The sequence below is a fragment of the Lepisosteus oculatus genome, unplaced genomic scaffold (assembly GCF_040954835.1).
Source record: "Lepisosteus oculatus isolate fLepOcu1 unplaced genomic scaffold, fLepOcu1.hap2 HAP2_SCAFFOLD_75, whole genome shotgun sequence".
NCBI classification, from domain to species: domain Eukaryota; kingdom Metazoa; phylum Chordata; class Actinopteri; order Semionotiformes; family Lepisosteidae; genus Lepisosteus; species Lepisosteus oculatus.
Window position 1 is genome coordinate 413,334 of NW_027168309.1, and position 25,147 is coordinate 438,480.

At 48.8% G+C, this 25,147-nt stretch overlaps 18 non-coding genes across 18 annotated transcripts; 6 read left to right on the plus strand and 12 right to left on the minus strand.

Moving 5' to 3' along the window:
• Window positions 1-1,546: 1,546 nt before the first annotated feature.
• On the minus strand, window positions 1,547-1,619 carry trnak-cuu (transfer RNA lysine (anticodon CUU)). The gene has a single exon. It is a non-coding gene; the product is annotated as a tRNA-Lys (tRNA).
• An 821-nt stretch (window positions 1,620-2,440) lies between these two features.
• On the minus strand, window positions 2,441-2,512 carry trnam-cau (transfer RNA methionine (anticodon CAU)). Its single transcript has one exon. It is a non-coding gene; the product is annotated as a tRNA-Met (tRNA).
• Window positions 2,513-2,791: 279 nt separating this feature from the next.
• Window positions 2,792-2,874, plus strand: trnal-cag (transfer RNA leucine (anticodon CAG)). Its single transcript has one exon. It is a non-coding gene; the product is annotated as a tRNA-Leu (tRNA).
• A 2,783-nt stretch (window positions 2,875-5,657) lies between these two features.
• trnak-cuu (transfer RNA lysine (anticodon CUU)) lies at window positions 5,658-5,730 on the minus strand. Its single transcript has one exon. It is a non-coding gene; the product is annotated as a tRNA-Lys (tRNA).
• An 821-nt stretch (window positions 5,731-6,551) lies between these two features.
• trnam-cau (transfer RNA methionine (anticodon CAU)) lies at window positions 6,552-6,623 on the minus strand. The gene has a single exon. It is a non-coding gene; the product is annotated as a tRNA-Met (tRNA).
• Window positions 6,624-6,902: 279 nt separating this feature from the next.
• trnal-cag (transfer RNA leucine (anticodon CAG)) lies at window positions 6,903-6,985 on the plus strand. The gene has a single exon. It is a non-coding gene; the product is annotated as a tRNA-Leu (tRNA).
• A 2,783-nt stretch (window positions 6,986-9,768) lies between these two features.
• On the minus strand, window positions 9,769-9,841 carry trnak-cuu (transfer RNA lysine (anticodon CUU)). Its single transcript has one exon. It is a non-coding gene; the product is annotated as a tRNA-Lys (tRNA).
• An 821-nt stretch (window positions 9,842-10,662) lies between these two features.
• On the minus strand, window positions 10,663-10,734 carry trnam-cau (transfer RNA methionine (anticodon CAU)). Its single transcript has one exon. It is a non-coding gene; the product is annotated as a tRNA-Met (tRNA).
• Window positions 10,735-11,013: 279 nt separating this feature from the next.
• Window positions 11,014-11,096, plus strand: trnal-cag (transfer RNA leucine (anticodon CAG)). The gene has a single exon. It is a non-coding gene; the product is annotated as a tRNA-Leu (tRNA).
• Window positions 11,097-13,879: 2,783 nt separating this feature from the next.
• Window positions 13,880-13,952, minus strand: trnak-cuu (transfer RNA lysine (anticodon CUU)). The gene has a single exon. It is a non-coding gene; the product is annotated as a tRNA-Lys (tRNA).
• An 821-nt stretch (window positions 13,953-14,773) lies between these two features.
• On the minus strand, window positions 14,774-14,845 carry trnam-cau (transfer RNA methionine (anticodon CAU)). Its single transcript has one exon. It is a non-coding gene; the product is annotated as a tRNA-Met (tRNA).
• Window positions 14,846-15,124: 279 nt separating this feature from the next.
• trnal-cag (transfer RNA leucine (anticodon CAG)) lies at window positions 15,125-15,207 on the plus strand. The gene has a single exon. It is a non-coding gene; the product is annotated as a tRNA-Leu (tRNA).
• Window positions 15,208-17,990: 2,783 nt separating this feature from the next.
• Window positions 17,991-18,063, minus strand: trnak-cuu (transfer RNA lysine (anticodon CUU)). The gene has a single exon. It is a non-coding gene; the product is annotated as a tRNA-Lys (tRNA).
• An 821-nt stretch (window positions 18,064-18,884) lies between these two features.
• Window positions 18,885-18,956, minus strand: trnam-cau (transfer RNA methionine (anticodon CAU)). Its single transcript has one exon. It is a non-coding gene; the product is annotated as a tRNA-Met (tRNA).
• Window positions 18,957-19,235: 279 nt separating this feature from the next.
• trnal-cag (transfer RNA leucine (anticodon CAG)) lies at window positions 19,236-19,318 on the plus strand. Its single transcript has one exon. It is a non-coding gene; the product is annotated as a tRNA-Leu (tRNA).
• A 2,783-nt stretch (window positions 19,319-22,101) lies between these two features.
• Window positions 22,102-22,174, minus strand: trnak-cuu (transfer RNA lysine (anticodon CUU)). The gene has a single exon. It is a non-coding gene; the product is annotated as a tRNA-Lys (tRNA).
• Window positions 22,175-22,995: 821 nt separating this feature from the next.
• Window positions 22,996-23,067, minus strand: trnam-cau (transfer RNA methionine (anticodon CAU)). Its single transcript has one exon. It is a non-coding gene; the product is annotated as a tRNA-Met (tRNA).
• A 279-nt stretch (window positions 23,068-23,346) lies between these two features.
• trnal-cag (transfer RNA leucine (anticodon CAG)) lies at window positions 23,347-23,429 on the plus strand. The gene has a single exon. It is a non-coding gene; the product is annotated as a tRNA-Leu (tRNA).
• The last annotated feature ends 1,718 nt before the right edge of the window (window positions 23,430-25,147 follow it).

Sequence of the window (25,147 nt, forward strand, 5' to 3'; positions counted from 1 at the left end):
GAGAAACAGAACGCAAGCTCAGGTCCTGCGGTTTAACAAACAGCCTCGGCTTTCAAGCGACATTTCTTTTCTGGAGCGAATTCACTTTCAACTTCAAGAAATTCACACAACTTGCGAAATACGAAATACAAATCTGGCTCATCGCTGCACAAGAAATACCGCCGGCTGGCAAGAAAATGACAACGGTGTTTTTCCTTAACGAAAAACTTCCCATGGAGAAAAACAACGGCTGTGCGTCTCTGTCGGCTTGATTCAGTTTAATGCAAGTATTCATTCTCCTCCTGGAAAATACAGCTTGCGAAAGATGAAATACAAATCTTGGCTTTTCTGGGTGAGTGCAGAAGAAATCCTGCCGGCTGGCAGAAGAATTCCAGCCTTTTTTACTCTTTAACCACAAACTTGCGAATGATACAAAGAGAGCGGGGTGCGTTTCTGTGCAGCTGTTAACTGAACAGCTGCTGCTTCAAGCCCACCCAGGGCTCATTCCGATTTCAACATCATGCCCCCTGAAGGTAGACTGGATTTCTTTGCGAAGCATTCACCTTTTGGACGTTTCAGGAAAGGTGCGTGTCGATGCCAGACTTGAAAAGCTTTCCATACAAAGAAACAACATAGTGCTTTTGATTGATGGGAAACGGCAAGAGCGGTTTGAGCAGCTCCGGCCTCTCAACCGCTTTACAATGTGATCGGCACCTCGGTAGCCAGTTTAGAAGGCTGAAAAGGATGCTGGAAGCACAGCGACGTTCTAAAACCAGCGCTTGAAAAGCATCTGCATACATAAAATGTCCATTTCCCCAAAGCTGAATCTGCATCTTCAGAAGATTGTCAGCTATACGTTTTCGTTCTTTGTTTCCTTTTTTTACGACAAGCTTTCGAGAAATGAACTGTCTATTGTGATGAAGGCTGCGTTAGAAATTGTGCATCTAGCTTAGTTCAATGAAATCGGGAGGTGCACCTGTCTCAAGCGGATGGCTCTTTGCAGGCACACTACGGAAACCTGCGGGCGCAAGTTGGGAGAAGTGACTCTTGCAGAGTGTTGAGCTTCGAGAAGAGGGCTCCGCTCAGGAAGATATTTCCACATGTTGAAGAGTCGCTTTTCGCCCTTTCTTTCCCACATTTTTCCAGTGCGGTTATTGATCGCGTTCAAAATGTTTTCCCAACGTACGTGTTACCTGCAAAATCACAGTGAAACTGTTATGCCGAAAAGATTCCTAATAGTTATTGTATTAGAATAGCTCTCCAATTTCTTAGCCTTCGTACACGCAATGTTTAAGGAAACGCTAGAGTAAATGAAACTGTAAATAGACAGGAGCTCTTCTTAGTTTTCATACAAGTTATGATGGCTGCAGCTCCTATCTGCGTCCGGGTGACCGGAGCCAAGGGATTATCTGCGGAACCTTTGATTTATCTCTCGGGCAAGGAGCTAGATACGCCCTTTTCATCTCGGTTTGATCACACCTGTGCATTAAAACGCAGTGCTCGGTACCATCGAGGTGTAAGAGGTTCAAGGATGAGCGGGAAACTTTGTTAATAAGGAGACGGGCACCGCCCAACGTGGGGCTCGAACCCACGACCCTGAGATTAAGAGTCTCATGCTCTACCGACTGAGCTAGCCGGGCGCCGGTGGAGCTGGTGGTTAACTTGTCCCTGTTGACGGCAATTTGACAAGGTATACTTCCTGGCTTTTCATCATGTGCTGACCGGATTCGAGAGTAGCACACCCTGTTCTTTGTTGATTACTGTACCTCCAGCAGCGCAAATGTCAGTAATCATTGAAATGTACGACCTACAATCTCCTCAGCATGCCCGCGTGGACTCCTCAGTGATCATCCTTCTACGTTCTGCTGTAGTTTTCATGCAAGTGAAAACCGTGCTCCAAATAACAGCGGCACAGTTGTATCCTGCGGTAAGCATTCTTCTAATTCCATCGTTTTGCTCCAGGTAAAAGGTAGCGCATCATAGTGTTGATATTCCAAGGTTTCAGAGTCCGTATTGGATGGCTTGGATGCAGACATCGCTCAGAGCTCCCAGTATGATTTTCCCGAGTTCAGTTTTGCAGTGTTTTAGTGCTTTACTACTTCCAGTGGGCCTTTGAATGCTCTGCTAAGTAGAGACGTGACATAATTACTAATGCGACCGAGTGTGCTGGCTGTTCCTGGTTCGTAATGATTAACGCGAGAAATCAATATAAACATAACTGCTTCGATTTCGAGGTTCAGTTGAAGCTTTCAAAGAAACTATCAAAGACCTCAGAACAACCGAAGACACATTTGGTCATCTCCGTATTGGTGAAGATTAAAGAGTCCCGCAAGTGTCAAGCTTGCACAAACACACACGAGAGAGAAACTCAGGACAGAATTTAAAGAAAGGGAGATGCAGACTATTTGAAGGCACTTTGCTAACCCAATGGCATGCTTATGAATCGTGCATAGGACACATGTAGCAGAGGATGGTTTCGATCCATCGACCTCTGGGTTATGGGCCCAGCACGCTTCCGCTGCGCCACTCTGCTGACGGCCTCTCTGCGTGTGGCGCACAACTGCTCTTTTTATTTCCTACATAAGTGATGAAAGAGTTGAAAGTTTCAACGACAAACGCAGACGTCACTTTGAGCGCTTGGTGTTGTAGCACAAATCATCACATGCTGCTCTACACTGGATTATAAAAGCCGACACATTTTCCAAACATTTTAATGCTGGAGTCACACTGTAGTATTAATAACAGTGCGATACTCGAGGAGCGTAGTGGGATCGCGGTGGCTCATCAGACTGCCCCGGGACAGGGGGCCCGCGTCAGGATGGCCGAGCGGTCTAAGGCGCTGCGTTCAGGTCGCAGTCTCCCCTGGAGGCGTGGGTTCGAATCCCACTCCTGACAAAAAGCTTGCTCAGTGCCGTCTCCAGTCGGGTGCAAATGGGTGAAGCAGCCTGCCGCGGGGAACGTGCGCCGATAGGCGTAGGTGTATCCCCTGCCTCTTCCGATTTAGCTCGTGCTCCATAGGATGGAAGCGGATGCTCTGGCTTTTTGACTCGAATATAACCTGATCACAACAGAAGGCCGTGCAGCCCAGTGCTGGTTTAAGAATGCCTCGTGTCTTCAGGCCCCTATTCCTTCAGGTTACCCCTTTGGAATAGTCGTCCGAAAAAGACGGGAAAGGAAAAGCATGTAAGCTCCCACACACTGCGTTAGCATTAGCGGTTGGAATCTGATGGGAGAAAAGCAACCTGGCTCGCCGTCAAGCAATCCATCCCTGGTCTCCCACGTGACAGGCGGGGATACGCACCACTATACTAACGTGGAGCGCTTGCTTGGCGCTTGAAGACACTTCCTCTTGCGGCTACTACTGTTTCCGGTTTCGTCTTTTCTTTTCATTCCTCCCAGAGGAGCGCATGAAAACGTTTCCATCTGCGCCATCCTCACCCCTCCAATGCTATGGTCCCTGCTCCTCCTGGTGCACTGCAAACACTCATTCAGCCGGTTCTTTCAGTTTGAATACTTAGGTCTTCAAAGGCTGGAAGTAGGGCGCAAGACATGCCAATGCCAAAAGCGTGGCAGTGTGCTTCCAGCTGTGAAATGTCACTGGTGGATGTTGAAGACATTACTTCCAAGGCAGCAGGTCCAAGCGATTTAGCGTTTGTACAAGAAGCAGGAAGAGAGAAACGGCACTCCGCCTTTTTCTGGGCAGGCCGAAGCGACAGGAGAAGGGCGCCGTAGTCGGCAGGATTCGAGCCGACGCGGGGAGACCCCAATGGCTTTCTAGCCCATCGCCTTAACCGCTCGGCCACGACTACAGGGAGCGCCGCCGCCGCCGGCTTGCAATCATTTAACACGGAGGGCGAGGCGGCGGCGGTAACCTTTTTCAATGTCGCTCTCCGCTTCCCCCCAAAAAAAGCCAAATGACATGCTAGCACTCGGACACCCTTCAGAAGACTGAAGGGTGGCTTAAAGCTGGAAGGATTAGGTCTCCCCGTTCCGACGCGACAATCGAACTTCCTTAGGCAGAGAGAAAGCAACATCGAGGAGCGTCAACAAGACTTTAGAAGCTGCGACACACGCCACTTTCAGTTGCAGACACAGCAGTTTTAAAGGCAGGAATCGCCTTTGCGAACGCCATGAGAAACAGAACGCAAGCTCAGGTCCTGCGGTTTAACAAACAGCCTCGGCTTTCAAGCGACATTTCTTTTCTGGAGCGAATTCACTTTCAACTTCAAGAAATTCACACAACTTGCGAAATACGAAATACAAATCTGGCTCATCGCTGCACAAGAAATACCGCCGGCTGGCAAGAAAATGACAACGGTGTTTTTCCTTAACGAAAAACTTCCCATGGAGAAAAACAACGGCTGTGCGTCTCTGTCGGCTTGATTCAGTTTAATGCAAGTATTCATTCTCCTCCTGGAAAATACAGCTTGCGAAAGATGAAATACAATTCTTGGCTTTTCTGGGTGAGTGCAGAAGAAATCCTGCCGGCTGGCAGAAGAATTCCAGCCTTTTTTACTCTTTAACCACAAACTTGCGAATGATACAAAGAGAGCGGGGTGCGTTTCTGTGCAGCTGTTAACTGAACAGCTGCTGCTTCAAGCCCACCCAGGGCTCATTCCGATTTCAACATCATGCCCCCTGAAGGTAGACTGGATTTCTTTGCGAAGCATTCACCTTTTGGACGTTTCAGGAAAGGTGCGTGTCGATGCCAGACTTGAAAAGCTTTCCATACAAAGAAACAACATAGTGCTTTTGATTGATGGGAAACGGCAAGAGCGGTTTGAGCAGCTCCGGCCTCTCAACCGCTTTACAATGTGATCGGCACCTCGGTAGCCAGTTTAGAAGGCTGAAAAGGATGCTGGAAGCACAGCGACGTTCTAAAACCAGCGCTTGAAAAGCATCTGCATACATAAAATGTCCATTTCCCCAAAGCTGAATCTGCATCTTCAGAAGATTGTCAGCTATACGTTTTCGTTCTTTGTTTCCTTTTTTTACGACAAGCTTTCGAGAAATGAACTGTCTATTGTGATGAAGGCTGCGTTAGAAATTGTGCATCTAGCTTAGTTCAATGAAATCGGGAGGTGCACCTGTCTCAAGCGGATGGCTCTTTGCAGGCACACTACGGAAACCTGCGGGCGCAAGTTGGGAGAAGTGACTCTTGCAGAGTGTTGAGCTTCGAGAAGAGGGCTCCGCTCAGGAAGATATTTCCACATGTTGAAGAGTCGCTTTTCGCCCTTTCTTTCCCACATTTTTCCAGTGCGGTTATTGATCGCGTTCAAAATGTTTTCCCAACGTACGTGTTACCTGCAAAATCACAGTGAAACTGTTATGCCGAAAAGATTCCTAATAGTTATTGTATTAGAATAGCTCTCCAATTTCTTAGCCTTCGTACACGCAATGTTTAAGGAAACGCTAGAGTAAATGAAACTGTAAATAGACAGGAGCTCTTCTTAGTTTTCATACAAGTTATGATGGCTGCAGCTCCTATCTGCGTCCGGGTGACCGGAGCCAAGGGATTATCTGCGGAACCTTTGATTTATCTCTCGGGCAAGGAGCTAGATACGCCCTTTTCATCTCGGTTTGATCACACCTGTGCATTAAAACACAGTGCTCGGTACCATCGAGGTGTAAGAGGTTCAAGGATGAGCGGGAAACTTTGTTAATAAGGAGACGGGCACCGCCCAACGTGGGGCTCGAACCCACGACCCTGAGATTAAGAGTCTCATGCTCTACCGACTGAGCTAGCCGGGCGCCGGTGGAGCTGGTGGTTAACTTGTCCCTGTTGACGGCAATTTGACAAGGTATACTTCCTGGCTTTTCATCATGTGCTGACCGGATTCGAGAGTAGCACACCCTGTTCTTTGTTGATTACTGTACCTCCAGCAGCGCAAATGTCAGTAATCATTGAAATGTACGACCTACAATCTCCTCAGCATGCCCGCGTGGACTCCTCAGTGATCATCCTTCTACGTTCTGCTGTAGTTTTCATGCAAGTGAAAACCGTGCTCCAAATAACAGCGGCACAGTTGTATCCTGCGGTAAGCATTCTTCTAATTCCATCGTTTTGCTCCAGGTAAAAGGTAGCGCATCATAGTGTTGATATTCCAAGGTTTCAGAGTCCGTATTGGATGGCTTGGATGCAGACATCGCTCAGAGCTCCCAGTATGATTTTCCCGAGTTCAGTTTTGCAGTGTTTTAGTGCTTTACTACTTCCAGTGGGCCTTTGAATGCTCTGCTAAGTAGAGACGTGACATAATTACTAATGCGACCGAGTGTGCTGGCTGTTCCTGGTTCGTAATGATTAACGCGAGAAATCAATATAAACATAACTGCTTCGATTTCGAGGTTCAGTTGAAGCTTTCAAAGAAACTATCAAAGACCTCAGAACAACCGAAGACACATTTGGTCATCTCCGTATTGGTGAAGATTAAAGAGTCCCGCAAGTGTCAAGCTTGCACAAACACACACGAGAGAGAAACTCAGGACAGAATTTAAAGAAAGGGAGATGCAGACTATTTGAAGGCACTTTGCTAACCCAATGGCATGCTTATGAATCGTGCATAGGACACATGTAGCAGAGGATGGTTTCGATCCATCGACCTCTGGGTTATGGGCCCAGCACGCTTCCGCTGCGCCACTCTGCTGACGGCCTCTCTGCGTGTGGCGCACAACTGCTCTTTTTATTTCCTACATAAGTGATGAAAGAGTTGAAAGTTTCAACGACAAACGCAGACGTCACTTTGAGCGCTTGGTGTTGTAGCACAAATCATCACATGCTGCTCTACACTGGATTATAAAAGCCGACACATTTTCCAAACATTTTAATGCTGGAGTCACACTGTAGTATTAATAACAGTGCGATACTCGAGGAGCGTAGTGGGATCGCGGTGGCTCATCAGACTGCCCCGGGACAGGGGGCCCGCGTCAGGATGGCCGAGCGGTCTAAGGCGCTGCGTTCAGGTCGCAGTCTCCCCTGGAGGCGTGGGTTCGAATCCCACTCCTGACAAAAAGCTTGCTCAGTGCCGTCTCCAGTCGGGTGCAAATGGGTGAAGCAGCCTGCCGCGGGGAACGTGCGCCGATAGGCGTAGGTGTATCCCCTGCCTCTTCCGATTTAGCTCGTGCTCCATAGGATGGAAGCGGATGCTCTGGCTTTTTGACTCGAATATAACCTGATCACAACAGAAGGCCGTGCAGCCCAGTGCTGGTTTAAGAATGCCTCGTGTCTTCAGGCCCCTATTCCTTCAGGTTACCCCTTTGGAATAGTCGTCCGAAAAAGACGGGAAAGGAAAAGCATGTAAGCTCCCACACACTGCGTTAGCATTAGCGGTTGGAATCTGATGGGAGAAAAGCAACCTGGCTCGCCGTCAAGCAATCCATCCCTGGTCTCCCACGTGACAGGCGGGGATACGCACCACTATACTAACGTGGAGCGCTTGCTTGGCGCTTGAAGACACTTCCTCTTGCGGCTACTACTGTTTCCGGTTTCGTCTTTTCTTTTCATTCCTCCCAGAGGAGCGCATGAAAACGTTTCCATCTGCGCCATCCTCACCCCTCCAATGCTATGGTCCCTGCTCCTCCTGGTGCACTGCAAACACTCATTCAGCCGGTTCTTTCAGTTTGAATACTTAGGTCTTCAAAGGCTGGAAGTAGGGCGCAAGACATGCCAATGCCAAAAGCGTGGCAGTGTGCTTCCAGCTGTGAAATGTCACTGGTGGATGTTGAAGACATTACTTCCAAGGCAGCAGGTCCAAGCGATTTAGCGTTTGTACAAGAAGCAGGAAGAGAGAAACGGCACTCCGCCTTTTTCTGGGCAGGCCGAAGCGACAGGAGAAGGGCGCCGTAGTCGGCAGGATTCGAGCCGACGCGGGGAGACCCCAATGGCTTTCTAGCCCATCGCCTTAACCGCTCGGCCACGACTACAGGGAGCGCCGCCGCCGCCGGCTTGCAATCATTTAACACGGAGGGCGAGGCGGCGGCGGTAACCTTTTTCAATGTCGCTCTCCGCTTCCCCCCAAAAAAAGCCAAATGACATGCTAGCACTCGGACACCCTTCAGAAGACTGAAGGGTGGCTTAAAGCTGGAAGGATTAGGTCTCCCCGTTCCGACGCGACAATCGAACTTCCTTAGGCAGAGAGAAAGCAACATCGAGGAGCGTCAACAAGACTTTAGAAGCTGCGACACACGCCACTTTCAGTTGCAGACACAGCAGTTTTAAAGGCAGGAATCGCCTTTGCGAACGCCATGAGAAACAGAACGCAAGCTCAGGTCCTGCGGTTTAACAAACAGCCTCGGCTTTCAAGCGACATTTCTTTTCTGGAGCGAATTCACTTTCAACTTCAAGAAATTCACACAACTTGCGAAATACGAAATACAAATCTGGCTCATCGCTGCACAAGAAATACCGCCGGCTGGCAAGAAAATGACAACGGTGTTTTTCCTTAACGAAAAACTTCCCATGGAGAAAAACAACGGCTGTGCGTCTCTGTCGGCTTGATTCAGTTTAATGCAAGTATTCATTCTCCTCCTGGAAAATACAGCTTGCGAAAGATGAAATACAATTCTTGGCTTTTCTGGGTGAGTGCAGAAGAAATCCTGCCGGCTGGCAGAAGAATTCCAGCCTTTTTTACTCTTTAACCACAAACTTGCGAATGATACAAAGAGAGCGGGGTGCGTTTCTGTGCAGCTGTTAACTGAACAGCTGCTGCTTCAAGCCCACCCAGGGCTCATTCCGATTTCAACATCATGCCCCCTGAAGGTAGACTGGATTTCTTTGCGAAGCATTCACCTTTTGGACGTTTCAGGAAAGGTGCGTGTCGATGCCAGACTTGAAAAGCTTTCCATACAAAGAAACAACATAGTGCTTTTGATTGATGGGAAACGGCAAGAGCGGTTTGAGCAGCTCCGGCCTCTCAACCGCTTTACAATGTGATCGGCACCTCGGTAGCCAGTTTAGAAGGCTGAAAAGGATGCTGGAAGCACAGCGACGTTCTAAAACCAGCGCTTGAAAAGCATCTGCATACATAAAATGTCCATTTCCCCAAAGCTGAATCTGCATCTTCAGAAGATTGTCAGCTATACGTTTTCGTTCTTTGTTTCCTTTTTTTACGACAAGCTTTCGAGAAATGAACTGTCTATTGTGATGAAGGCTGCGTTAGAAATTGTGCATCTAGCTTAGTTCAATGAAATCGGGAGGTGCACCTGTCTCAAGCGGATGGCTCTTTGCAGGCACACTACGGAAACCTGCGGGCGCAAGTTGGGAGAAGTGACTCTTGCAGAGTGTTGAGCTTCGAGAAGAGGGCTCCGCTCAGGAAGATATTTCCACATGTTGAAGAGTCGCTTTTCGCCCTTTCTTTCCCACATTTTTCCAGTGCGGTTATTGATCGCGTTCAAAATGTTTTCCCAACGTACGTGTTACCTGCAAAATCACAGTGAAACTGTTATGCCGAAAAGATTCCTAATAGTTATTGTATTAGAATAGCTCTCCAATTTCTTAGCCTTCGTACACGCAATGTTTAAGGAAACGCTAGAGTAAATGAAACTGTAAATAGACAGGAGCTCTTCTTAGTTTTCATACAAGTTATGATGGCTGCAGCTCCTATCTGCGTCCGGGTGACCGGAGCCAAGGGATTATCTGCGGAACCTTTGATTTATCTCTCGGGCAAGGAGCTAGATACGCCCTTTTCATCTCGGTTTGATCACACCTGTGCATTAAAACGCAGTGCTCGGTACCATCGAGGTGTAAGAGGTTCAAGGATGAGCGGGAAACTTTGTTAATAAGGAGACGGGCACCGCCCAACGTGGGGCTCGAACCCACGACCCTGAGATTAAGAGTCTCATGCTCTACCGACTGAGCTAGCCGGGCGCCGGTGGAGCTGGTGGTTAACTTGTCCCTGTTGACGGCAATTTGACAAGGTATACTTCCTGGCTTTTCATCATGTGCTGACCGGATTCGAGAGTAGCACACCCTGTTCTTTGTTGATTACTGTACCTCCAGCAGCGCAAATGTCAGTAATCATTGAAATGTACGACCTACAATCTCCTCAGCATGCCCGCGTGGACTCCTCAGTGATCATCCTTCTACGTTCTGCTGTAGTTTTCATGCAAGTGAAAACCGTGCTCCAAATAACAGCGGCACAGTTGTATCCTGCGGTAAGCATTCTTCTAATTCCATCGTTTTGCTCCAGGTAAAAGGTAGCGCATCATAGTGTTGATATTCCAAGGTTTCAGAGTCCGTATTGGATGGCTTGGATGCAGACATCGCTCAGAGCTCCCAGTATGATTTTCCCGAGTTCAGTTTTGCAGTGTTTTAGTGCTTTACTACTTCCAGTGGGCCTTTGAATGCTCTGCTAAGTAGAGACGTGACATAATTACTAATGCGACCGAGTGTGCTGGCTGTTCCTGGTTCGTAATGATTAACGCGAGAAATCAATATAAACATAACTGCTTCGATTTCGAGGTTCAGTTGAAGCTTTCAAAGAAACTATCAAAGACCTCAGAACAACCGAAGACACATTTGGTCATCTCCGTATTGGTGAAGATTAAAGAGTCCCGCAAGTGTCAAGCTTGCACAAACACACACGAGAGAGAAACTCAGGACAGAATTTAAAGAAAGGGAGATGCAGACTATTTGAAGGCACTTTGCTAACCCAATGGCATGCTTATGAATCGTGCATAGGACACATGTAGCAGAGGATGGTTTCGATCCATCGACCTCTGGGTTATGGGCCCAGCACGCTTCCGCTGCGCCACTCTGCTGACGGCCTCTCTGCGTGTGGCGCACAACTGCTCTTTTTATTTCCTACATAAGTGATGAAAGAGTTGAAAGTTTCAACGACAAACGCAGACGTCACTTTGAGCGCTTGGTGTTGTAGCACAAATCATCACATGCTGCTCTACACTGGATTATAAAAGCCGACACATTTTCCAAACATTTTAATGCTGGAGTCACACTGTAGTATTAATAACAGTGCGATACTCGAGGAGCGTAGTGGGATCGCGGTGGCTCATCAGACTGCCCCGGGACAGGGGGCCCGCGTCAGGATGGCCGAGCGGTCTAAGGCGCTGCGTTCAGGTCGCAGTCTCCCCTGGAGGCGTGGGTTCGAATCCCACTCCTGACAAAAAGCTTGCTCAGTGCCGTCTCCAGTCGGGTGCAAATGGGTGAAGCAGCCTGCCGCGGGGAACGTGCGCCGATAGGCGTAGGTGTATCCCCTGCCTCTTCCGATTTAGCTCGTGCTCCATAGGATGGAAGCGGATGCTCTGGCTTTTTGACTCGAATATAACCTGATCACAACAGAAGGCCGTGCAGCCCAGTGCTGGTTTAAGAATGCCTCGTGTCTTCAGGCCCCTATTCCTTCAGGTTACCCCTTTGGAATAGTCGTCCGAAAAAGACGGGAAAGGAAAAGCATGTAAGCTCCCACACACTGCGTTAGCATTAGCGGTTGGAATCTGATGGGAGAAAAGCAACCTGGCTCGCCGTCAAGCAATCCATCCCTGGTCTCCCACGTGACAGGCGGGGATACGCACCACTATACTAACGTGGAGCGCTTGCTTGGCGCTTGAAGACACTTCCTCTTGCGGCTACTACTGTTTCCGGTTTCGTCTTTTCTTTTCATTCCTCCCAGAGGAGCGCATGAAAACGTTTCCATCTGCGCCATCCTCACCCCTCCAATGCTATGGTCCCTGCTCCTCCTGGTGCACTGCAAACACTCATTCAGCCGGTTCTTTCAGTTTGAATACTTAGGTCTTCAAAGGCTGGAAGTAGGGCGCAAGACATGCCAATGCCAAAAGCGTGGCAGTGTGCTTCCAGCTGTGAAATGTCACTGGTGGATGTTGAAGACATTACTTCCAAGGCAGCAGGTCCAAGCGATTTAGCGTTTGTACAAGAAGCAGGAAGAGAGAAACGGCACTCCGCCTTTTTCTGGGCAGGCCGAAGCGACAGGAGAAGGGCGCCGTAGTCGGCAGGATTCGAGCCGACGCGGGGAGACCCCAATGGCTTTCTAGCCCATCGCCTTAACCGCTCGGCCACGACTACAGGGAGCGCCGCCGCCGCCGGCTTGCAATCATTTAACACGGAGGGCGAGGCGGCGGCGGTAACCTTTTTCAATGTCGCTCTCCGCTTCCCCCCAAAAAAAGCCAAATGACATGCTAGCACTCGGACACCCTTCAGAAGACTGAAGGGTGGCTTAAAGCTGGAAGGATTAGGTCTCCCCGTTCCGACGCGACAATCGAACTTCCTTAGGCAGAGAGAAAGCAACATCGAGGAGCGTCAACAAGACTTTAGAAGCTGCGACACACGCCACTTTCAGTTGCAGACACAGCAGTTTTAAAGGCAGGAATCGCCTTTGCGAACGCCATGAGAAACAGAACGCAAGCTCAGGTCCTGCGGTTTAACAAACAGCCTCGGCTTTCAAGCGACATTTCTTTTCTGGAGCGAATTCACTTTCAACTTCAAGAAATTCACACAACTTGCGAAATACGAAATACAAATCTGGCTCATCGCTGCACAAGAAATACCGCCGGCTGGCAAGAAAATGACAACGGTGTTTTTCCTTAACGAAAAACTTCCCATGGAGAAAAACAACGGCTGTGCGTCTCTGTCGGCTTGATTCAGTTTAATGCAAGTATTCATTCTCCTCCTGGAAAATACAGCTTGCGAAAGATGAAATACAATTCTTGGCTTTTCTGGGTGAGTGCAGAAGAAATCCTGCCGGCTGGCAGAAGAATTCCAGCCTTTTTTACTCTTTAACCACAAACTTGCGAATGATACAAAGAGAGCGGGGTGCGTTTCTGTGCAGCTGTTAACTGAACAGCTGCTGCTTCAAGCCCACCCAGGGCTCATTCCGATTTCAACATCATGCCCCCTGAAGGTAGACTGGATTTCTTTGCGAAGCATTCACCTTTTGGACGTTTCAGGAAAGGTGCGTGTCGATGCCAGACTTGAAAAGCTTTCCATACAAAGAAACAACATAGTGCTTTTGATTGATGGGAAACGGCAAGAGCGGTTTGAGCAGCTCCGGCCTCTCAACCGCTTTACAATGTGATCGGCACCTCGGTAGCCAGTTTAGAAGGCTGAAAAGGATGCTGGAAGCACAGCGACGTTCTAAAACCAGCGCTTGAAAAGCATCTGCATACATAAAATGTCCATTTCCCCAAAGCTGAATCTGCATCTTCAGAAGATTGTCAGCTATACGTTTTCGTTCTTTGTTTCCTTTTTTTACGACAAGCTTTCGAGAAATGAACTGTCTATTGTGATGAAGGCTGCGTTAGAAATTGTGCATCTAGCTTAGTTCAATGAAATCGGGAGGTGCACCTGTCTCAAGCGGATGGCTCTTTGCAGGCACACTACGGAAACCTGCGGGCGCAAGTTGGGAGAAGTGACTCTTGCAGAGTGTTGAGCTTCGAGAAGAGGGCTCCGCTCAGGAAGATATTTCCACATGTTGAAGAGTCGCTTTTCGCCCTTTCTTTCCCACATTTTTCCAGTGCGGTTATTGATCGCGTTCAAAATGTTTTCCCAACGTACGTGTTACCTGCAAAATCACAGTGAAACTGTTATGCCGAAAAGATTCCTAATAGTTATTGTATTAGAATAGCTCTCCAATTTCTTAGCCTTCGTACACGCAATGTTTAAGGAAACGCTAGAGTAAATGAAACTGTAAATAGACAGGAGCTCTTCTTAGTTTTCATACAAGTTATGATGGCTGCAGCTCCTATCTGCGTCCGGGTGACCGGAGCCAAGGGATTATCTGCGGAACCTTTGATTTATCTCTCGGGCAAGGAGCTAGATACGCCCTTTTCATCTCGGTTTGATCACACCTGTGCATTAAAACGCAGTGCTCGGTACCATCGAGGTGTAAGAGGTTCAAGGATGAGCGGGAAACTTTGTTAATAAGGAGACGGGCACCGCCCAACGTGGGGCTCGAACCCACGACCCTGAGATTAAGAGTCTCATGCTCTACCGACTGAGCTAGCCGGGCGCCGGTGGAGCTGGTGGTTAACTTGTCCCTGTTGACGGCAATTTGACAAGGTATACTTCCTGGCTTTTCATCATGTGCTGACCGGATTCGAGAGTAGCACACCCTGTTCTTTGTTGATTACTGTACCTCCAGCAGCGCAAATGTCAGTAATCATTGAAATGTACGACCTACAATCTCCTCAGCATGCCCGCGTGGACTCCTCAGTGATCATCCTTCTACGTTCTGCTGTAGTTTTCATGCAAGTGAAAACCGTGCTCCAAATAACAGCGGCACAGTTGTATCCTGCGGTAAGCATTCTTCTAATTCCATCGTTTTGCTCCAGGTAAAAGGTAGCGCATCATAGTGTTGATATTCCAAGGTTTCAGAGTCCGTATTGGATGGCTTGGATGCAGACATCGCTCAGAGCTCCCAGTATGATTTTCCCGAGTTCAGTTTTGCAGTGTTTTAGTGCTTTACTACTTCCAGTGGGCCTTTGAATGCTCTGCTAAGTAGAGACGTGACATAATTACTAATGCGACCGAGTGTGCTGGCTGTTCCTGGTTCGTAATGATTAACGCGAGAAATCAATATAAACATAACTGCTTCGATTTCGAGGTTCAGTTGAAGCTTTCAAAGAAACTATCAAAGACCTCAGAACAACCGAAGACACATTTGGTCATCTCCGTATTGGTGAAGATTAAAGAGTCCCGCAAGTGTCAAGCTTGCACAAACACACACGAGAGAGAAACTCAGGACAGAATTTAAAGAAAGGGAGATGCAGACTATTTGAAGGCACTTTGCTAACCCAATGGCATGCTTATGAATCGTGCATAGGACACATGTAGCAGAGGATGGTTTCGATCCATCGACCTCTGGGTTATGGGCCCAGCACGCTTCCGCTGCGCCACTCTGCTGACGGCCTCTCTGCGTGTGGCGCACAACTGCTCTTTTTATTTCCTACATAAGTGATGAAAGAGTTGAAAGTTTCAACGACAAACGCAGACGTCACTTTGAGCGCTTGGTGTTGTAGCACAAATCATCACATGCTGCTCTACACTGGATTATAAAAGCCGACACATTTTCCAAACATTTTAATGCTGGAGTCACACTGTAGTATTAATAACAGTGCGATACTCGAGGAGCGTAGTGGGATCGCGGTGGCTCATCAGACTGCCCCGGGACAGGGGGCCCGCGTCAGGATGGCCGAGCGGTCTAAGGCGCTGCGTTCAGGTCGCAGTCTCCCCTGGAGGCGTGGGTTCGAATCCCACTCCTGACAAAAAGCTTGCTCAGTGCCGTCTCCAGTCGGGTGCAAATGGGTGAAGCAGCCTGCCGCGGGGAACGTGCGCCGATAGGCGTAGGTGTATCCCCTGCCTCTTCCGATTTAGCTCGTGCTCCATAGGATGGAAGCGGATGCTCTGGCTTTTTGACTCGAATATAACCTGATCACAACAGAAGGCCGTGCAGCCCAGTGCTGGTTTAAGAATGCCTCGTGTCTTCAGGCCCCTATTCCTTCAGGTTACCCCTTTGGAATAGTCGTCCGAAAAAGACGGGAAAGGAAAAGCATGTAAGCTCCCACACACTGCGTTAGCATTAGCGGTTGGAATCTGATGGGAGAAAAGCAACCTGGCTCGCCGTCAAGCAATCCATCCCTGGTCTCCCACGTGACAGGCGGGGATACGCACCACTATACTAACGTGGAGCGCTTGCTTGGCGCTTGAAGACACTTCCTCTTGCGGCTACTACTGTTTCCGGTTTCGTCTTTTCTTTTCATTCCTCCCAGAGGAGCGCATGAAAACGTTTCCATCTGCGCCATCCTCACCCCTCCAATGCTATGGTCCCTGCTCCTCCTGGTGCACTGCAAACACTCATTCAGCCGGTTCTTTCAGTTTGAATACTTAGGTCTTCAAAGGCTGGAAGTAGGGCGCAAGACATGCCAATGCCAAAAGCGTGGCAGTGTGCTTCCAGCTGTGAAATGTCACTGGTGGATGTTGAAGACATTACTTCCAAGGCAGCAGGTCCAAGCGATTTAGCGTTTGTACAAGAAGCAGGAAGAGAGAAACGGCACTCCGCCTTTTTCTGGGCAGGCCGAAGCGACAGGAGAAGGGCGCCGTAGTCGGCAGGATTCGAGCCGACGCGGGGAGACCCCAATGGCTTTCTAGCCCATCGCCTTAACCGCTCGGCCACGACTACAGGGAGCGCCGCCGCCGCCGGCTTGCAATCATTTAACACGGAGGGCGAGGCGGCGGCGGTAACCTTTTTCAATGTCGCTCTCCGCTTCCCCCCAAAAAAAGCCAAATGACATGCTAGCACTCGGACACCCTTCAGAAGACTGAAGGGTGGCTTAAAGCTGGAAGGATTAGGTCTCCCCGTTCCGACGCGACAATCGAACTTCCTTAGGCAGAGAGAAAGCAACATCGAGGAGCGTCAACAAGACTTTAGAAGCTGCGACACACGCCACTTTCAGTTGCAGACACAGCAGTTTTAAAGGCAGGAATCGCCTTTGCGAACGCCATGAGAAACAGAACGCAAGCTCAGGTCCTGCGGTTTAACAAACAGCCTCGGCTTTCAAGCGACATTTCTTTTCTGGAGCGAATTCACTTTCAACTTCAAGAAATTCACACAACTTGCGAAATACGAAATACAAATCTGGCTCATCGCTGCACAAGAAATACCGCCGGCTGGCAAGAAAATGACAACGGTGTTTTTCCTTAACGAAAAACTTCCCATGGAGAAAAACAACGGCTGTGCGTCTCTGTCGGCTTGATTCAGTTTAATGCAAGTATTCATTCTCCTCCTGGAAAATACAGCTTGCGAAAGATGAAATACAATTCTTGGCTTTTCTGGGTGAGTGCAGAAGAAATCCTGCCGGCTGGCAGAAGAATTCCAGCCTTTTTTACTCTTTAACCACAAACTTGCGAATGATACAAAGCAAGCGGGGTGCGTTTCTGTGCAGCTGTTAACTGAACAGCTGCTGCTTCAAGCCCACCCAGGGCTCATTCCGATTTCAACATCATGCCCCCTGAAGGTAGACTGGATTTCTTTGCGAAGCATTCACCTTTTGGACGTTTCAGGAAAGGTGCGTGTCGATGCCAGACTTGAAAAGCTTTCCATACAAAGAAACAACATAGTGCTTTTGATTGATGGGAAACGGCAAGAGCGGTTTGAGAAGCTCCGGCCTCTCAACCGCTTTACAATGTGATCGGCACCTCGGTAGCCAGTTTAGAAGGCTGAAAAGGATGCTGGAAGCACAGCGACGTTCTAAAACCAGCGCTTGAAAAGCATCTGCATACATAAAATGTCCATTTCCCCAAAGCTGAATCTGCATCTTCAGAAGATTGTCAGCTATACGTTTTCGTTCTTTGTTTCCTTTTTTTACGACAAGCTTTCGAGAAATGAACTGTCTATTGTGATGAAGGCTGCGTTAGAAATTGTGCATCTAGCTTAGTTCAATGAAATCGGGAGGTGCACCTGTCTCAAGCGGATGGCTCTTTGCAGGCACACTACGGAAACCTGCGGGCGCAAGTTGGGAGAAGTGACTCTTGCAGAGTGTTGAGCTTCGAGAAGAGGGCTCCGCTCAGGAAGATATTTCCACATGTTGAAGAGTCGCTTTTCGCCCTTTCTTTCCCACATTTTTCCAGTGCGGTTATTGATCGCGTTCAAAATGTTTTCCCAACGTACGTGTTACCTGCAAAATCACAGTGAAACTGTTATGCCGAAAAGATTCCTAATAGTTATTGTATTAGAATAGCTCTCCAATTTCTTAGCCTTCGTACACGCAATGTTTAAGGAAACGCTAGAGTAAATGAAACTGTAAATAGACAGGAGCTCTTCTTAGTTTTCATACAAGTTATGATGGCTGCAGCTCCTATCTGCGTCCGGGTGACCGGAGCCAAGGGATTATCTGCGGAACCTTTGATTTATCTCTCGGGCAAGGAGCTAGATACGCCCTTTTCATCTCGGTTTGATCACACCTGTGCATTAAAACGCAGTGCTCGGTACCATCGAGGTGTAAGAGGTTCAAGGATGAGCGGGAAACTTTGTTAATAAGGAGACGGGCACCGCCCAACGTGGGGCTCGAACCCACGACCCTGAGATTAAGAGTCTCATGCTCTACCGACTGAGCTAGCCGGGCGCCGGTGGAGCTGGTGGTTAACTTGTCCCTGTTGACGGCAATTTGACAAGGTATACTTCCTGGCTCTTCATCATGTGCTGACCGGATTCGAGAGTAGCACACCCTGTTCTTTGTTGATTACTGTACCTCCAGCAGCGCAAATGTCAGTAATCATTGAAATGTACGACCTACAATCTCCTCAGCATGCCCGCGTGGACTCCTCAGTGATCATCCTTCTACGTTCTGCTGTAGTTTTCATGCAAGTGAAAACCGTGCTCCAAATAACAGCGGCACAGTTGTATCCTGCGGTAAGCATTCTTCTAATTCCATCGTTTTGCTCCAGGTAAAAGGTAGCGCATCATAGTGTTGATATTCCAAGGTTTCAGAGTCCGTATTGGATGGCTTGGATGCAGACATCGCTCAGAGCTCCCAGTATGATTTTCCCGAGTTCAGTTTTGCAGTGTTTTAGTGCTTTACTACTTCCAGTGGGCCTTTGAATGCTCTGCTAAGTAGAGACGTGACATAATTACTAATGCGACCGAGTGTGCTGGCTGTTCCTGGTTCGTAATGATTAACGCGAGAAATCAATATAAACATAACTGCTTCGATTTCGAGGTTCAGTTGAAGCTTTCAAAGAAACTATCAAAGACCTCAGAACAACCGAAGACACATTTGGTCATCTCCGTATTGGTGAAGATTAAAGAGTCCCGCAAGTGTCAAGCTTGCACAAACACACACGAGAGAGAAACTCAGGACAGAATTTAAAGAAAGGGAGATGCAGACTATTTGAAGGCACTTTGCTAACCCAATGGCATGCTTATGAATCGTGCATAGGACACATGTAGCAGAGGATGGTTTCGATCCATCGACCTCTGGGTTATGGGCCCAGCACGCTTCCGCTGCGCCACTCTGCTGACGGCCTCTCTGCGTGTGGCGCACAACTGCTCTTTTTATTTCCTACATAAGTGATGAAAGAGTTGAAAGTTTCAACGACAAACGCAGACGTCACTTTGAGCGCTTGGTGTTGTAGCACAAATCATCACATGCTGCTCTACACTGGATTATAAAAGCCGACACATTTTCCAAACATTTTAATGCTGGAGTCACACTGTAGTATTAATAACAGTGCGATACTCGAGGAGCGTAGTGGGATCGCGGTGGCTCATCAGACTGCCCCGGGACAGGGGGCCCGCGTCAGGATGGCCGAGCGGTCTAAGGCGCTGCGTTCAGGTCGCAGTCTCCCCTGGAGGCGTGGGTTCGAATCCCACTCCTGACAAAAAGCTTGCTCAGTGCCGTCTCCAGTCGGGTGCAAATGGGTGAAGCAGCCTGCCGCGGGGAACGTGCGCCGATAGGCGTAGGTGTATCCCCTGCCTCTTCCGATTTAGCTCGTGCTCCATAGGATGGAAGCGGATGCTCTGGCTTTTTGACTCGAATATAACCTGATCACAACAGAAGGCCGTGCAGCCCAGTGCTGGTTTAAGAATGCCTCGTGTCTTCAGGCCCCTATTCCTTCAGGTTACCCCTTTGGAATAGTCGTCCGAAAAAGACGGGAAAGGAAAAGCATGTAAGCTCCCACACACTGCGTTAGCATTAGCGGTTGGAATCTGATGGGAGAAAAGCAACCTGGCTCGCCGTCAAGCAATCCATCCCTGGTCTCCCACGTGACAGGCGGGGATACGCACCACTATACTAACGTGGAGCGCTTGCTTGGCGCTTGAAGACACTTCCTCTTGCGGCTACTACTGTTTCCGGTTTCGTCTTTTCTTTTCATTCCTCCCAGAGGAGCGCATGAAAACGTTTCCATCTGCGCCATCCTCACCCCTCCAATGCTATGGTCCCTGCTCCTCCTGGTGCACTGCAAACACTCATTCAGCCGGTTCTTTCAGTTTGAATACTTAGGTCTTCAAAGGCTGGAAGTAGGGCGCAAGACATGCCAATGCCAAAAGCGTGGCAGTGTGCTTCCAGCTGTGAAATGTCACTGGTGGATGTTGAAGACATTACTTCCAAGGCAGCAGGTCCAAGCGATTTAGCGTTTGTACAAGAAGCAGGAAGAGAGAAACGGCACTCCGCCTTTTTCTGGGCAGGCCGAAGCGACAGGAGAAGGGCGCCGTAGTCGGCAGGATTCGAGCCGACGCGGGGAGACCCCAATGGCTTTCTAGCCCATCGCCTTAACCGCTCGGCTACGACTACAGGGAGCGCCGCCGCCGCCGGCTTGCAATCATTTAACACGGAGGGCGAGGCGGCGGCGGTAACCTTTTTCAATGTCGCTCTCCGCTTCCCCCCAAAAAAAGCCAAATGACATGCTAGCACTCGGACACCCTTCAGAAGACTGAAGGGTGGCTTAAAGCTGGAAGGATTAGGTCTCCCCGTTCCGACGCGACAATCGAACTTCCTTAGGCAGAGAGAAAGCAACATCGAGGAGCGTCAACAAGACTTTAGAAGCTGCGACACACGCCACTTTCAGTTGCAGACACAGCAGTTTTAAAGGCAGGAATCGCCTTTGCGAACGCCATGAGAAACAGAACGCAAGCTCAGGTCCTGCGGTTTAACAAACAGCCTCGGCTTTCAAGCGACATTTCTTTTCTGGAGCGAATTCACTTTCAACTTCAAGAAATTCACACAACTTGCGAAATACGAAATACAAATCTGGCTCATCGCTGCACAAGAAATACCGCCGGCTGGCAAGAAAATGACAACGGTGTTTTTCCTTAACGAAAAACTTCCCATGGAGAAAAACAACGGCTGTGCGTCTCTGTCGGCTTGATTCAGTTTAATGCAAGTATTCATTCTCCTCCTGGAAAATACAGCTTGCGAAAGATGAAATACAATTCTTGGCTTTTCTGGGTGAGTGCAGAAGAAATCCTGCCGGCTGGCAGAAGAATTCCAGCCTTTTTTACTCTTTAACCACAAACTTGCGAATGATACAAAGAGAGCGGGGTGCGTTTCTGTGCAGCTGTTAACTGAACAGCTGCTGCTTCAAGCCCACCCAGGGCTCATTCCGATTTCAACATCATGCCCCCTGAAGGTAGACTGGATTTCTTTGCGAAGCATTCACCTTTTGGACGTTTCAGGAAAGGTGCGTGTCGATGCCAGACTTGAAAAGCTTTCCATACAAAGAAACAACATAGTGCTTTTGATTGATGGGAAACGGCAAGAGCGGTTTGAGCAGCTCCGGCCTCTCAACCGCTTTACAATGTGATCGGCACCTCGGTAGCCAGTTTAGAAGGCTGAAAAGGATGCTGGAAGCACAGCGACGTTCTAAAACCAGCGCTTGAAAAGCATCTGCATACATAAAATGTCCATTTCCCCAAAGCTGAATCTGCATCTTCAGAAGATTGTCAGCTATACGTTTTCGTTCTTTGTTTCCTTTTTTTACGACAAGCTTTCGAGAAATGAACTGTCTATTGTGATGAAGGCTGCGTTAGAAATTGTGCATCTAGCTTAGTTCAATGAAATCGGGAGGTGCACCTGTCTCAAGCGGATGGCTCTTTGCAGGCACACTACGGAAACCTGCGGGCGCAAGTTGGGAGAAGTGACTCTTGCAGAGTGTTGAGCTTCGAGAAGAGGGCTCCGCTCAGGAAGATATTTCCACATGTTGAAGAGTCGCTTTTCGCCCTTTCTTTCCCACATTTTTCCAGTGCGGTTATTGATCGCGTTCAAAATGTTTTCCCAACGTACGTGTTACCTGCAAAATCACAGTGAAACTGTTATGCCGAAAAGATTCCTAATAGTTATTGTATTAGAATAGCTCTCCAATTTCTTAGCCTTCGTACACGCAATGTTTAAGGAAACGCTAGAGTAAATGAAACTGTAAATAGACAGGAGCTCTTCTTAGTTTTCATACAAGTTATGATGGCTGCAGCTCCTATCTGCGTCCGGGTGACCGGAGCCAAGGGATTATCTGCGGAACCTTTGATTTATCTCTCGGGCAAGGAGCTAGATACGCCCTTTTCATCTCGGTTTGATCACACCTGTGCATTAAAACGCAGTGCTCGGTACCATCGAGGTGTAAGAGGTTCAAGGATGAGCGGGAAACTTTGTTAATAAGGAGACGGGCACCGCCCAACGTGGGGCTCGAACCCACGACCCTGAGATTAAGAGTCTCATGCTCTACCGACTGAGCTAGCCGGGCGCCGGTGGAGCTGGTGGTTAACTTGTCCCTGTTGACGGCAATTTGACAAGGTATACTTCCTGGCTTTTCATCATGTGCTGACCGGATTCGAGAGTAGCACACCCTGTTCTTTGTTGATTACTGTACCTCCAGCAGCGCAAATGTCAGTAATCATTGAAATGTACGACCTACAATCTCCTCAGCATGCCCGCGTGGACTCCTCAGTGATCATCCTTCTACGTTCTGCTGTAGTTTTCATGCAAGTGAAAACCGTGCTCCAAATAACAGCGGCACAGTTGTATCCTGCGGTAAGCATTCTTCTAATTCCATCGTTTTGCTCCAGGTAAAAGGTAGCGCATCATAGTGTTGATATTCCAAGGTTTCAGAGTCCGTATTGGATGGCTTGGATGCAGACATCGCTCAGAGCTCCCAGTATGATTTTCCCGAGTTCAGTTTTGCAGTGTTTTAGTGCTTTACTACTTCCAGTGGGCCTTTGAATGCTCTGCTAAGTAGAGACGTGACATAATTACTAATGCGACCGAGTGTGCTGGCTGTTCCTGGTTCGTAATGATTAACGCGAGAAATCAATATAAACATAACTGCTTCGATTTCGAGGTTCAGTTGAAGCTTTCAAAGAAACTATCAAAGACCTCAGAACAACCGAAGACACATTTGGTCATCTCCGTATTGGTGAAGATTAAAGAGTCCCGCAAGTGTCAAGCTTGCACAAACACACACGAGAGAGAAACTCAGGACAGAATTTAAAGAAAGGGAGATGCAGACTATTTGAAGGCACTTTGCTAACCCAATGGCATGCTTATGAATCGTGCATAGGACACATGTAGCAGAGGATGGTTTCGATCCATCGACCTCTGGGTTATGGGCCCAGCACGCTTCCGCTGCGCCACTCTGCTGACGGCCTCTCTGCGTGTGGCGCACAACTGCTCTTTTTATTTCCTACATAAGTGATGAAAGAGTTGAAAGTTTCAACGACAAACGCAGACGTCACTTTGAGCGCTTGGTGTTGTAGCACAAATCATCACATGCTGCTCTACACTGGATTATAAAAGCCGACACATTTTCCAAACATTTTAATGCTGGAGTCACACTGTAGTATTAATAACAGTGCGATACTCGAGGAGCGTAGTGGGATCGCGGTGGCTCATCAGACTGCCCCGGGACAGGGGGCCCGCGTCAGGATGGCCGAGCGGTCTAAGGCGCTGCGTTCAGGTCGCAGTCTCCCCTGGAGGCGTGGGTTCGAATCCCACTCCTGACAAAAAGCTTGCTCAGTGCCGTCTCCAGTCGGGTGCAAATGGGTGAAGCAGCCTGCCGCGGGGAACGTGCGCCGATAGGCGTAGGTGTATCCCCTGCCTCTTCCGATTTAGCTCGTGCTCCATAGGATGGAAGCGGATGCTCTGGCTTTTTGACTCGAATATAACCTGATCACAACAGAAGGCCGTGCAGCCCAGTGCTGGTTTAAGAATGCCTCGTGTCTTCAGGCCCCTATTCCTTCAGGTTACCCCTTTGGAATAGTCGTCCGAAAAAGACGGGAAAGGAAAAGCATGTAAGCTCCCACACACTGCGTTAGCATTAGCGGTTGGAATCTGATGGGAGAAAAGCAACCTGGCTCGCCGTCAAGCAATCCATCCCTGGTCTCCCACGTGACAGGCGGGGATACGCACCACTATACTAACGTGGAGCGCTTGCTTGGCGCTTGAAGACACTTCCTCTTGCGGCTACTACTGTTTCCGGTTTCGTCTTTTCTTTTCATTCCTCCCAGAGGAGCGCATGAAAACGTTTCCATCTGCGCCATCCTCACCCCTCCAATGCTATGGTCCCTGCTCCTCCTGGTGCACTGCAAACACTCATTCAGCCGGTTCTTTCAGTTTGAATACTTAGGTCTTCAAAGGCTGGAAGTAGGGCGCAAGACATGCCAATGCCAAAAGCGTGGCAGTGTGCTTCCAGCTGTGAAATGTCACTGGTGGATGTTGAAGACATTACTTCCAAGGCAGCAGGTCCAAGCGATTTAGCGTTTGTACAAGAAGCAGGAAGAGAGAAACGGCACTCCGCCTTTTTCTGGGCAGGCCGAAGCGACAGGAGAAGGGCGCCGTAGTCGGCAGGATTCGAGCCGACGCGGGGAGACCCCAATGGCTTTCTAGCCCATCGCCTTAACCGCTCGGCCACGACTACAGGGAGCGCCGCCGCCGCCGGCTTGCAATCATTTAACACGGAGGGCGAGGCGGCGGCGGTAACCTTTTTCAATGTCGCTCTCCGCTTCCCCCCAAAAAAAGCCAAATGACATGCTAGCACTCGGACACCCTTCAGAAGACTGAAGGGTGGCTTAAAGCTGGAAGGATTAGGTCTCCCCGTTCCGACGCGACAATCGAACTTCCTTAGGCAGAGAGAAAGCAACATCGAGGAGCGTCAACAAGACTTTAGAAGCTGCGACACACGCCACTTTCAGTTGCAGACACAGCAGTTTTAAAGGCAGGAATCGCCTTTGCGAACGCCATGAGAAACAGAACGCAAGCTCAGGTCCTGCGGTTTAACAAACAGCCTCGGCTTTCAAGCGACATTTCTTTTCTGGAGCGAATTCACTTTCAACTTCAAGAAATTCACACAACTTGCGAAATACGAAATACAAATCTGGCTCATCGCTGCACAAGAAATACCGCCGGCTGGCAAGAAAATGACAACGGTGTTTTTCCTTAACGAAAAACTTCCCATGGAGAAAAACAACGGCTGTGCGTCTCTGTCGGCTTGATTCAGTTTAATGCAAGTATTCATTCTCCTCCTGGAAAATACAGCTTGCGAAAGATGAAATACAATTCTTGGCTTTTCTGGGTGAGTGCAGAAGAAATCCTGCCGGCTGGCAGAAGAATTCCAGCCTTTTTTACTCTTTAACCACAAACTTGCGAATGATACAAAGAGAGCGGGGTGCGTTTCTGTGCAGCTGTTAACTGAACAGCTGCTGCTTCAAGCCCACCCAGGGCT